We start from the raw sequence: 13190 nt of genomic DNA, 5'->3' as shown, positions 1-13190 counted from the left end.
AAACAGGAAGAGGCGCTGAGTGAGACAGACAACGTGCGCTGACAGTTAAGTGAAGGGACGTTCGCATTGCCCTCCGTGTGAGTTTGCTGTGTGTGTGTGTGCAGGATGTTAGTTCTTTCTCCTCATCCACAGTGTTACCTGCGCCGGGTGGAGCACGTGTGACTGGGGGGATCGGCGGCGAGCGGGTGCGAGGAGCCAGCCTAACCACCCTAGACTATATTCACCGTCCAGTCGAGCTAAGTTAAAGGGACGTGTCGCTGTTTTTAATGACTATTTATTGTGCTGCGGACAGTGAGTGCACTCTCCCCCTTTACGCCCAGGGTCGATGTTGCGCCGGAGCCTGGAAGTGCCCAGAGAGCCCAGAGAGAACCCCTCCACCGCCCGAGACAGCTGGACAGTGGATACACGGCCACTCGAGCTAAGTAGAAAGGGACGTCTGTAGCCTTCTTGCCACTGTGGGGGATTATTCAGCTTTGCCGTGTGCTCGTGTGTTGTGTGACTTGTTCTCCCCCCACTGCTGTTGCAGAGGCTGGAGCGGAACCAACTACAGCCGTGCTGGACCAACGTATCTGGAGTGGAGCCGCCGAGACGGACGGGGCTGAATTGTAGGCCAGCCGGGCCTTCCAACCTACTGGCCTCCCCCAGCCCACGGAAGGAGACTCCTGCTGGGAAGACAATTACATAGTTTTTTTAAATTTTTTGGACACTAGCTCTTTAGCGCGAGGATCTTCGGGCGACCTGAAGGGACCATACCCTACGTTTTGGGCTTGTTTTTAGCAATTTTTTATCCCTAAAATCGTGCACTGACTGGTTTTAATAGAACGTTTTTATACCAAATCAATAATTGCCCCTCTGGGTGGAACTTTTTTTATAGTTAAAAATCCCTTGATTAGTTTTAGGAAACTGTTTTTAGCTTTTAGGATTTTTATTTCTAATAAACTTTTAAAAGTACTGTTGTCTCTGTTCTTGAGAGTGGAATTTCACTGGTGATCTGGACCTGCTCTGTGACATATGTGTTTTAATTCATATGAACCCATGCAAATACTTCAGATTTTGCAACAGAAAGAAATCTGTAGTCCACCAAATGTTAAGGGGCCCATCTCATGCAAAATCACCTTTTCAGAGCTTTCTACCTTCTAAGAGTGATGTGTGGGCCTTGTATATGTCGCCCAAGTGGTGTTTAGACTGATTCGGCATTTTTAAACGCATTTTTTAAACGTATTTTGCATGAGATGGACCTTTTAAATACAAAACTAATTCTTGAACCGTAACATCTGACTTTTCAGCAGTTAGCAAACCCAGTAATAGTCCCATACAGTGACCATGTGGGCGGTGGCGGGACATTGATGACCCCTTCACTCTGCACATACTCTGTTCAGTTGTTCAAAGTAGAGATTGTATGAAGTTTATCTCAGCTGCTCTGAGTTTGAGGGTCCAGGCTGCGGTGACCTCTTGGACGTGTGGGTGTAGTCTGTCCAAAATCTGACTCAATAAATGTGATAATGAGAGAGGAAAAGTCCAGATGTGGAACTGCACACTGAACCTGGATTATCACGAGGTTTGAGTTTTCAAACCAGAATAATATCAGTTATTTTTATTTTAAAGGTGCACTGAGTAACATTTCTTGTGGAGGGTCCATCACCTGCTTGTTTCTATGTCATTGCTCTGCCTGGAATGTTCCACAGTGTGACATTAAACTGTTCCACTTTATATTTGTTCAGTTTTACAGGGGGCGTCCTGACTGTGAGCGAGGTTGCCTCTCCACTGATCTGACCTGTAACTTGGCTGGTTTGGTCTCCATGAAGAACAAGGTGAAACATTCCAGACAAAACAATAACATCTCAAAAATGTCGCTACTGTTACTACCATAGAATGTAAAAAAAGTGCACTAAGAGAGTGTGCTGTCAGCCATAGCTTTCGTCTGCAGTCAAATGAAGCTCATTGAGGCTTGCAGTTATAAGAACGAATTTGGAGCCAAGTTCTACTTTAAGAATAGGAATTGATTTACAGACAAAATAGCAAAATGAAAATTACCAGGATGTAGAGCATGATGTTAATGTAAACATTTTACGACCAAAATGAAGAGTCTGACAGCAGCAGTTACAGAGAGAGTTTTTTCAATACAACATGAACTGGTGTTGGAGTCGATGGAGCCGGAAGTGCACCCAGTCTAACTTCTTATTAGAATTTAGTCTCACGATTCGATACACGTGTTTGTTTGATACACGTGTTGATATGCACATGTTGATATGCAAGCGTCCCTCCGTGAACTCTGTGTTGTCATTTATTTTGGTCCGAAAGTAAAACTGCGTTCTTCTCAGATACAACAAGAAAACATTAACTTCTTGGGTTCTTTTTAAAGACAATGCAGTAAAGTGTATTTACCTTGTTGACATGTTTCGGCTGCTCGCTGCGGGAGGCGTGGTCAGTCTGAGAGACCTGCCAGGTCCATCAGGCTGACCACGCCTACAGGAAGTAACAACAGCTGATATACGACATGTCACCACCAACACCGGTGACACTTCTGAAGATGACTTGTAGTGAGCCACCGAAACATGTCAACAAGGTAAATACACTTTACTGCATTGTCTTTAAAAAGAACCCAAGAAGTTAAAGTATATAAGAAGACAAAATGAACATCATTGGCTTAACAAGAAAACAGCTTCATAGGGACTTACAGCTGCAATATTCTAACAGAAGTGGATTTTATTTTTCACTCACTTTGTATTTTACTTTGATAGACCCAGGAATGACAAAGATATGAACTTTTAAATACTTTAGAATCGCTTTTGGCTTTACATCAGCTTTAATCAAATGCGCTGGTATACACACCTGGAATGCTCATGATATACACGATCTCTATAGGCTCTATGTCATACGTTTCAGTCAGAAAATGATGGACGGGAGAGCACAGTGTGTCACAGACTGTAGGGTGCAGAGTGGGAGGAGCTACGTACTGTCTCTGCTGGAGATGAGGCAGAATAGCACCAATACAGACATGTGCAGTGAGACAACCAGTGTTGGGGAGTAACAGATTACATGTACCGGAGTTACGTAATCAGAGTACAAATTATGAGTAACTGTATTCAGTTACAGTTACTGTTTCTGTGAGTGGTAATTGGATTACAGTTACTTGGTTGAAATAAATGGATTACACAGTGGTATTTTCCTGTTTTCACTTTTTTTTTTTTTTTTTCTTTTTTTTGGTAATTCCACAATTGCCGGACACTAAACCAGGTCCAAAACCAGGTCTAAACCAGGTCCAAAACCAGGTCTAAACCAGGACTAAAACCAGGACTAAAACTAGGACTAAAACCAGGACTAAAATTAGGACTAAACCAGGACTAAAACCAGGACTAAAACTAGGACTAAAACCAGAACTAAAACCAGAACTAAAACCAGGACTAAAAAGGACTAAAACAGGACTTAAAAGGACTAAAACCAGGACTAAAACCAGGACTAAACCAGGACTAAAACCAGGACTAAACAGGACTAAAACCAGGACTAAAACCAGGACTAAACCAGGACTAAAACCAGGACTAAACCAGGACTAAAACCAGACTAAAACCAGGACTAAACCAGGACAAAAAACCAGGACTAAAACCAGGACTAAAACCAGGACTAAAACCAGGACTAAATCAGGACTAAAACCAGGACTAAATCAGGACTAAAACCAGGACTAAAACCAGGACTAAACCAGGACTAAAACCAGGACTAAAACCAGGACTAAACCAGAAAACCAGGACTAAAACCAGGTCTAAACTATGTCTCAAACAGGATTTAACAGGACTAAATCATGTTGCGTGGACGTGTCTCTTCCTCTTCTATCGATACTATTTTTAATTTGGTTAAGTAAAATCTGGGGTTTTTATTTTCTTTTAGCAAACAAAACATCTTATGTTACGAAATCCTCGTCTTTGCTGCTCTACAGCAAACCAAATAATCCAAAGTATTCAGATTACCTTACTCACTTTAAGTAATTTAATGGATTCCGTTACAAACTACATGTTGGGGTGTGTAATCTGTAATCTGTAGGGGAATACATTTTAAAAGTCACCTTCCCAACACTGGAGACAACTGATTGATTGATTATTATTTTGGTCACAGTTATATTCTGACATTGTTTCACAGATAGTCATATTTAACATACACAGACCAAAAAAGTGTAGGCTGAAGCTTGAGTTTATTATGCCTGCCCTTTATTCCTTTACAACTCAGGAGGAAAAGAAATCATCAAATCATCATCAAATAAGGAAAACTCTGATAGTCTAACTCTCCTCCAGTCTATATGAAGAATAAACTGGCTATATTATAAAATATAACAGTCTGAGAAAGTTCTGTTCTTATTTTCACTGAATAAAAACGCTGAGCTGTAAATCATTGAACCAAATGAACTAAAACACTTCATATATAAACTAAAACTGTAAGTAGTTGGACTGTAATGTACTGAGTGTAAAGTGTGTATTGTTTCATTATATCATAGTGTTATTATGTTAAACTCGTTAGCACAAAAAAATTACATGAGATTATTTTTGCGTCTTAAAACGTATCAAAATGGAATCGTTAATCGTTGCATCTCTACTTCTTATATGTCCATTTATACATATAGTCTATGGTTCCTACACATTGATTCTGGTAAGAGCTGCATTGTTCAAAATTATAATGACGATTGGCTGCTGTGATTGGATAAAACTGAGAGTCGTCCTCTTCCAGACCCATATCGACAGGAGCCATTGTAGATGATATCACCGAGCTAACCTTATCAGTCTGGCTTCATCCAAGTTACCAGCAAAGGTCTTAAACGGAAAACAGATATGACTGGAATAAAGTCTAGTTATAGTGTCTCGGAATATACAGCATCTACAGCGGAGTGTGCTTTGTTTCATCTTAGGCTGGTCCTGGTCCAGTCCTGGTTTAGTTCTAGTTTAGACTTGATTTTTGTTAATCCAAAACCAGGCTGCTTCTTTCTTTAGACCTGGTTTAATCCTGGTTTAGACCTAGTTCTGCTTTAGTCCAATTTGCTCTGAACTTGTTGTATTGTTCTGGTTTAGACAGGGTGTTGGTTTACAGCAGGGGCGTCAAACTCATTTTGGTCCGGGGGCCGTATCCAACTGACTTTGATCCCAAAGGGGCCGGATCAGAACTCATGTCATATAAACCCCAAAAATAACAATAAGTTCAAATATTTGTGCAGAGAAACACAAATCCATTACAGAAATCTTTTTTAATTGATGAACAACCTGAAACTTTAAGAAAAATACAATTTCAACACAATGTTTTAACATGAACTTGTTTAACATTAACTTGTACAAATAGGAATAAGTACATTTTTCTTGTAAAATCCTGCACTCGGCTCCACTTTTCTCATGTTGGACATTTTTCTGATGAGGGTGTCACGGTCAACAGTCAAAACGATCGTCCTTTAAGAGCGTTTGGAAAGAGACAAGTCTTCATTTGTGCTGCTCTGGTGGGAGGGGCCACGTACAGAGACGCTGGAGATGCTGCTGTGATAAACACCACAGAAAATTAACAATATTTTAATAAAAAATAGAATTAAAATATTTTAGTAGAAAATCAGCCAAGGGCCAGATTAAAGGTCTTGGAGGGCCGGATCTGGCCCCCGGGCCGTATGTTTGACACCTGTGGTTTACAGTCTGTGATTCTGTCCTTATTTGTCCCTGTGTAGTGTTAGTTTAGACAAGTCTGGTTAAGACAAAGTTTACTCAGTTTAGTTTAGACTTAATAATAAAAAATTCCACTTGTGTTTGAACTGTGTGAATCATTCTCTCCATATCTGGTGATGAGAAAATGTTCTGTTTCCACCGCTGCCCCGTGTATGAGCACACACATCTCGCATACAGGCTTGGTGAAGTGTCTTGCTTAAGGACACAGCAAGAGTAGATTTTTTTTGTCAAGTTTAGTAGCAGCGTTTTAGTCCTGCCTTAGACAAAATAGTAACATTTTTACAGACTTAGTCATGATTTTGACCATTGTATGGTCCTCTAGTCCTAATTTGATCCTTCTTTAGACTTCATTGAGGAAGATGCTGTGTGAATTGTGTGTGAAACATATTTTAAAGAAAAAATAGTCTGCGAAATACACTTTCTTTTCAGAGCTTTTATAGTTGTTTCCCTTCTCATCGACTCTCTCAAAGTTGTATTCAGAGTGATTCGCTTATTTTCAAGACGCCACATATCCTTTCAACCCCCATCGGCACACGCCCACTGTGAAAACTTTAACAATTTTATGTTATATTTTTAACCTAACATTTTGGGATTTTCACTAGGGCTGGGTATCATTAAGAAGCTGCCGATACGATACATACCTCGATACACAGGCTACGATACAATACAGATCTCGATACAGTGCATTTTCGATTCGATATTTCAAATCAATGCGATACGGTTCAATAAAAAAATAAAGGATAAATCATGGCTGTGACACTAAAAGTCTTTGTTAAACCACTTCTTGTGTCAAAGTTCATATGAAACACAAACATTTTAATCATCAAAACTCATCAAAAATCAAAATTCCTCTAAACAAGCAACAAAACTGTCCCGCTGTAACAAAATTATTTAGTAAAATATACCAAAAAATACTCTTGGTGATATATCGATACAGCAGCCCACAATATCGATATTGTATTGTCACATTAAACGATACAATACATTGTTATTTTAATATTTTTGCACACCCCTAATTTTCACCAACTAAGAAGTTCAGCTTGTGCAGGTCAAAGGTCAGAGGTTAAGGAGTAATGGTGCGTTCAGACCGGGGCGTCAAAAAACGCGCTGGACGCCTCTAGTTGGACACCTACGCGTTTGAGTTGAGACACCCCTGATGACAGCGTGGATGAACAGGAGAAAAATAGTTGACACAAGTCCAAAGTGTGGGTCTAGGGCGTCCGAGTGTGCACTAAAAAAAGGTTGCTGGATTTGCATAAAAAAGTTCTGGAAAGCGGTTGCATGCAATAAATAATGTTTAGGCTTTGAAACTTATTTTGATCCTCTACACATATTTTTCTCAGAACATGAACGTTACTTTTTCATGTTGATGAAATTTGATCAAATCCTGCTGAATATGCAGATTTATCTTATGTTACCTTATCATAAATGTTATACATTTCATGTATAATTTAATTTAATTGATCTAATTCTGTAAAAGAATACAAAAACAGTCTTTAGTTTTCCACAGTTCTGTCTTGTCTTAAACAGAATCAAACACACAGAGACACACAGTACAGAGACACAGTTTGGAGCTGGACAGTGTGAAGATTTTATTCCAGTGAAGAAGCTCTGGTCTCTGCCTGTGGACACAGAATAACACATGATGATCACATTCTGATGATCTACTCTGTTCTACATGTTTAAATACACTTATAGCAATTATTACTACAATAATGGACCAGAACAGAATCACAAGAACATTAGAAGTGTATCTGCAGAAACAAAACTCACCACATGCTGCTTTTCTTCCTCTAAACGCAGTAACAGGAAGAGCATCTGGTATAAAGTCTCCTAGTGCCACATCACCTTGTACAAGTACGATAACAATTTCAATAGGAAGTTCAATTTGAAAAATTATTTTAAAATCATTTTAGTTGGTTTACTTACTTTGTTCATCTGTGCTCTGTGTTTTGTTCTCAAACATCTTCCTTTTTTCTGAAACATCAGCTGTAACATTCATGAACTTCCCCTCAGCTCCAGCAGAGCTCTGGACGTCACTCTGTGTTTGTAGACGACTCTGGAACAAACACATTCAAATCTGAGTACAACTGTCACACTCTTGTAGATGGACAGTCAAAACAATTGTTTCATGGAAACAGTCCTGACATTAACTCTAATTTCAAATAAAACACCACAACAATGACGTCATTCTAGTCCAGAGAAGCAAATAAATCTTTAAAAAGTCTCACCTCCAGTTCAGCTCTCATAATCCTCCTGCTCCACACTGTGTGTCTCTGCTCCTGGAACTGTCCTGTGTCCTGTTACATTTGAATTTTCCCTCCAGAAGTTTTGGGGAGGAGAATTCCAGAGGGAGGAGCCTCACCAGAGATTATAATAAAGTCATGCTTCCTCAACCTGATTAAAACATGCAGGTCTAACATCAGCCACAATCAAGTGACCTTTGTAAGATTTAAACATGCTGGACAGAGAAACATAAAAAAGTCATGTTATTGTTGTCAAATTAGTTTTTGCAATTTGAGCAACCCGTCTCAGACCATTTTTTCAGTGTGGCTTTAGTGCATTTATTACATAAACCCATCAGCAGAGGTGATCAACTTGGCAGCTGCGGTGTGTATATATTTATACTGCGCTAAAGACACTGGTTTAGTCCTGGTTTAGACCTGGTCCAGTTCTGGTCCAGTCCTGGCGATGGGCTCGGCAGCTGTGGTGTGTTTATATTTATAAACACCTAATGACAATGTGGTTGTGGCTCCTGCCCCCGTTCCTGGGTCTTTCTCTTTCTTCTCCTTTTTCTGGATAATAATGTCACTACGTCACTGGATAGTCGTCCCTGATTGGTTGTGTCCTACGCCAAAAGTTCAGCACTTTCAAGTTCTGATGCCAATGCCCTGGATGTGTGTCCAGTGCAGCGACGCCTGAACCCTCAAGACGCACCATGTTGATGCCAGATTCACGCAGCGCTGACGCCTGAAGACACGCTGCAAAAACGCAGGACGCCCTAGACACGCGTCCACATCGACTTCTGAACGCACTATAATGGATTGTGATTCCTGTACCCATGGCAAGCCTGCGTGGAATCTTCTATGCTAGACTTTTTACACCAATGCAATGGGCTTTCTACACCAAATATGTCAGAAGATGTTCCAGAGTAAACACTTTTATACACATTACATTTATTCTGTTCTTCTTGTATAATCCCAGTGACATAACTAGTCAAATAATAACATTTTTGGTCTTCTTTCTCATCTAAGGCTACATTCAGACTGCAGGGCTTAACGCTCAATTCCGATTTTTTTGTTAAATCCAATGTTTTTGTGAGGTCGTTCACATTTCCAATTAAATGCGACTTGTCTGTGACTCCAGTGTGAACGGTAAACGGCCCGAAAGTGTCCCGCATGTGCACTGGAGACACGATGACGTCAACCCCATGCATCAACCGCAGCGAGCGTGCTCTGTGTTTACGGAAGTTGTGGCTAGCTGTGGCTTGCTAATATAGTGACGTTTGTGGCTTGTTGATGACGTGTAGGTCGGATGGATGCGCTTTGGCCGTTCAGACTGAAGTCGCATGTCAAAAGATCAGATATGTATCAGTTTCAGGAGCACATATCCAAGTGTCCTGGGTCAGCATTTGAAAAAATCGGATCTGTGCCGTTCAGACTGTCATTAAAAGATCAGATACAGGTCACATAGAAGCCAAAAAATCAGATTTGGGTCACTTCAGGCTGCAGTCTGAACGCAGTCTAAATGACTCAAAATTTGCATCCCCAAATGGTTCAAGGCACAGTTTCAAAATAAGTTCTGTTCTAGTTCATTTTCCCTTTTCACCTCCACAGATGGTCAGAGCTCAGGTTTAAAGCTCCTATATTACACAAAATTGACTTGTGAGCCGCGTTATGATGATCTCCAGGGGTCGACAGCATGTGGCGCTTTGCTGTGATGACATTTGAAAATAAAGTTTGATTGATTGACTGTTTAACGGTGACGTCAGCTCCCATTGGACACGACATAATGATCCACGGGTGTCATCGATTATAACTACAGCAGACACAAGCTCAATAGTCGTCTTTCATTTATAAAGCACTGAAAACTCTTGCTAAGGTGTCCAAAAGTTGTTCAAAACCCGACTAATGCATAATTCAGTTCAACGTGCCTTAATATTATCCGATTTACACACCAGTCTCTTTGTGCATAGGTTTCATCTTCCTCACGCTCCCCTGTGCACTCCTCCAAACGCTTTAATTTCATTTTCTCTCACCTTAAATTCATTACAGCGTTCTGTCAGAGGAGCATGTTTTATTTATTTATTTATGCTGCGAAACACTCTTTAAATCGCATTAGACCCGAGGACCCGAGCCTCCCGGGAGACGCTTTGATTGTCTTTTCTTAACCTGCCGCTGTCTGAACCTGATACAAACCTGTTTATCTCCAGGGACAAACTATTACAGCTGGAGTCTGCTTTTAAAACAGACTCAGGTGAGGACGAGGTCAGAGTGCAAATCAGTTTTTACTATCACAAAGGCTTTTAGAAGATTCTATTAGAAGGGTTAATACAAGCTTATATTGTTGAGGGGCTGGGAGGTGAGAAAAACAGTGGGCATGTTATGTAAAATCACTTAAAAGGCTTTATATATTTTGTTTTTTTCTGATCTATGCTATGATGTTGTTTCCTCATCACAAACAGACCTAGAGTTCAAACATCAGAGGGGGCGACTGTGTCAACTGTCTAAAAAAAACCTTCTGGATTGTAAAACCTTAAAGGCCACACAACACCCGGGCCTTCATGATGATTTGGATTATTCAATGTTCCTCTGAAACTGAACTCTTTTGACAATTCTTTAATGTAAATGATATTTTTGACCTGTGATATTTAATTGTATATTTATTGCATATGTGATGGACACACCTACTTACCTCCAACATGTCCTCGTTGTTGTTTGGTGGGTCTGCTCATCTCCTATATTCTTCATGGTTGGCCAACCTTTTTTGTTTTTGTTTTGTTCATTGTCTTTTTCCAGTGGTCATGTGATGTTGTCATGTGATGTTGTCATGTGATTGATGATTGACTGTGTGTCCTGATGTGGCCATACCAGCTTGTCAAAGCCTGATCCCGTCAGATCTCAGAAGCTCAGCAGGGCTGGGCCTGGTTAGTACTTGGATGGGAGACTGCTGGGAAAATCAGGAGCCACAGGCTTCTGTCAGTCTGCCCCAGGGCAGCTGTGGCTACAGTAGTAGTTTACCACCACCAGGTATGAAGTGAATGAATAATGCTCTGTAAAGTGTCTTTGAGTGTCTATATAAAACTGATGCATTATTATTATGAAGACCATGTTTCTGGTTGAAATGTGTGGACATCCATTCATATAAGCTCAGGGCTCAGGGCTGCAGAGAACGTTCATGTTTTTAAGAACAGGCTCAAGACCCACCTTTTTAGCTTAGCTTTTGAATGAAATCTTATACTTTTACTTGTTTCTATTGTACACATTTATTTATTTTAGGCATATTTTTAGGATTTCCAGTGTTTCCTCTGTAGGAGCCTCTACATCAGGAGCGGGGGTCGGCTGTGGCTGCCGGGTTCTGTCTTCAACTCTCCCCTGGGCCCTGTGGTGGTTCCTGGTGTTGGTGGACGTCTCTCTGCTCCTGGTGTAGACGTCTCCTCTGATAGTGCTTTCTCAACTGGTTCACCTGTATTCAGCCTCACATTTTACTATAGGTAGTTTTATGTATTTTAGCATGTTAGTGTGTGAGTGTGTGTGTGTGTGTGTGTGTGTGTGTGTGTGTCTGTTGTGTGTGTGTCTGGGTTGTTTGGCTGTGTGGAGTCAGGCAATGTGGTTAGGGTAGGTGGGTGGGTGGAAGGAAATGTGGAATTGTTTTTAATCACTGTAAAGCACTTTTGTTAAATTTTTGTATGAAAAGCGATTTATAAATAAAGTTTGATTGATTTATTGATTGACTGATATAATAGCTTAACTTTTCATTAAGCCCAAGTCCAGCTCTAGTGGTCGGGGAACAAGAGTCTCTACCAGCGGCGACTGTGCAAACCCTTATAGACGCACAACTTTCAGTCAACAGGTGTGATCAGCCAAGGAACAGGAATCTGGAACAACATCCAGCTGCTATAAGAGACTCCACCACATTCAGTTCATTTAAAACTAATCTGAAACGACGGCTTAAGAGAAACCAGATCTATAACCACTAATGTTCTGCTCCTATGTAAATGTCAGTGTTGTATGTGTCATGCTTGTGTGTTTGTCTATTGTGACACGTTTTATGTTCTTATGTTTTATGTCTCTGTCTCTCTGACCTGCCAGGGACTACAGATGAAAAGTCACCTTCAGGCTAATTCTGGTATATTTACATGTTCATGAATATGCATTGTCCCTTTTAAATAAATAAAACTAAAAAAAGTGTGTCGGAGTGCCTTGGGTTTGTACTTTGCCCAATTTTACATTTTTCAGTAAGGGTAACTTTCTGTTTAAAGATTATGTTTTAACCCTTGTAGAGCACATGTACTGCTGTTTTTTAACTTGTTTATGACCCAGTGAAGTGCTCTACCTCTTTTCTTCATCCGACATACCTGGAGTTGAGTTTTGCTTCATTCACACATGTTTAATGCACAAACCCTGCTTATTCAGGCCGAGTTCTTCATAAGAGTTACTCAAACGTGTGAATGAAACAAAACAGGTATGTTTTGAAGAGGTAACAACATTATAACATGACTTAAAATTCAATTTAGAGTAATTTTCATGCAGTATAGGACTTTTAAAGAGTGTTTAATGATATTACATCATAAATATATTATTATTATTTGTGTACAAATGCATTAGCTCTTTACAGACACTCAAAGTTGTTTTATAATTCCATGTATAATTCATTCATTATTCTCCACCCACTTCTTTTCCTGAGATTATAAATAAAGCAAAACAAACAAAACAAAATAACAAAAAAACAGACTTTGGTTCATACAGTAAGTGTAAGGTTTAATCTTGTCACGTCACCATTTTTCAACAATAAAAACGTAAATTAAAATCCTGCTCTGTGTGGTAAAATGTCATAAAGTGGACGGTGCCAAAGCGCCCTGTGTCTGAACACAAAATGAGAGCACCTGAAGAGACAGACAATGGTTAATATCCAACAACACTTAAAGCTTTTATTCACTTGTAAAAGTACTGTTACCCTGCACGCTGACTGTGTTGTGATAGTGTTCTGAAGGGGGAGTGTGGGAAACTTATTATATTCAGCAAAAAATATGGCAATATCATCTAAAAACGTTATGTATTAGTAGTTAATACCCCATACTAGTGTTTCTTCTTCCCACTTCTTTTTGGTCCGTTTTTATTGTTGATGTTGTTGTTCTTGTTTTTGTTGGTACAGTTGCACTGATGTAAAAAAAATAAAATAAAAATCTGCTAGCCCAAAATAAATACATAAATAAAAATAAATAAATAATATTGTAGATATCTTAGGATTGTAGACTGTATACGATGAATGCTGGGACACTACTCT

The 13190-nt window shown here is 39.9% G+C and overlaps 2 pseudogenes; one reads left to right on the top strand and one right to left on the bottom strand.

The window, feature by feature from the left end:
* Positions 1-270: 270 nt before the first annotated feature.
* The window catches only part of LOC129410145 (zinc finger BED domain-containing protein 4-like), a 33250-nt pseudogene continuing 20330 nt past the window's right edge, over positions 271-13190 (bottom strand).
* On the top strand, positions 10761-10878 carry LOC129410181 (5S ribosomal RNA; annotated as a pseudogene).

The sequence above is a fragment of the Boleophthalmus pectinirostris genome, unplaced genomic scaffold (genome assembly GCF_026225935.1).
Source record: "Boleophthalmus pectinirostris isolate CB_2022bp ecotype Guang Dong unplaced genomic scaffold, ASM2622593v1 HiC_scaffold_21, whole genome shotgun sequence".
In the NCBI taxonomy this organism is placed as follows: Eukaryota; Metazoa; Chordata; class Actinopteri; order Gobiiformes; family Gobiidae; genus Boleophthalmus; species Boleophthalmus pectinirostris.
The sequence above is the reverse complement of the archived record's forward strand: the minus strand, read 5'-3'. Positions and strand labels throughout refer to the sequence as shown.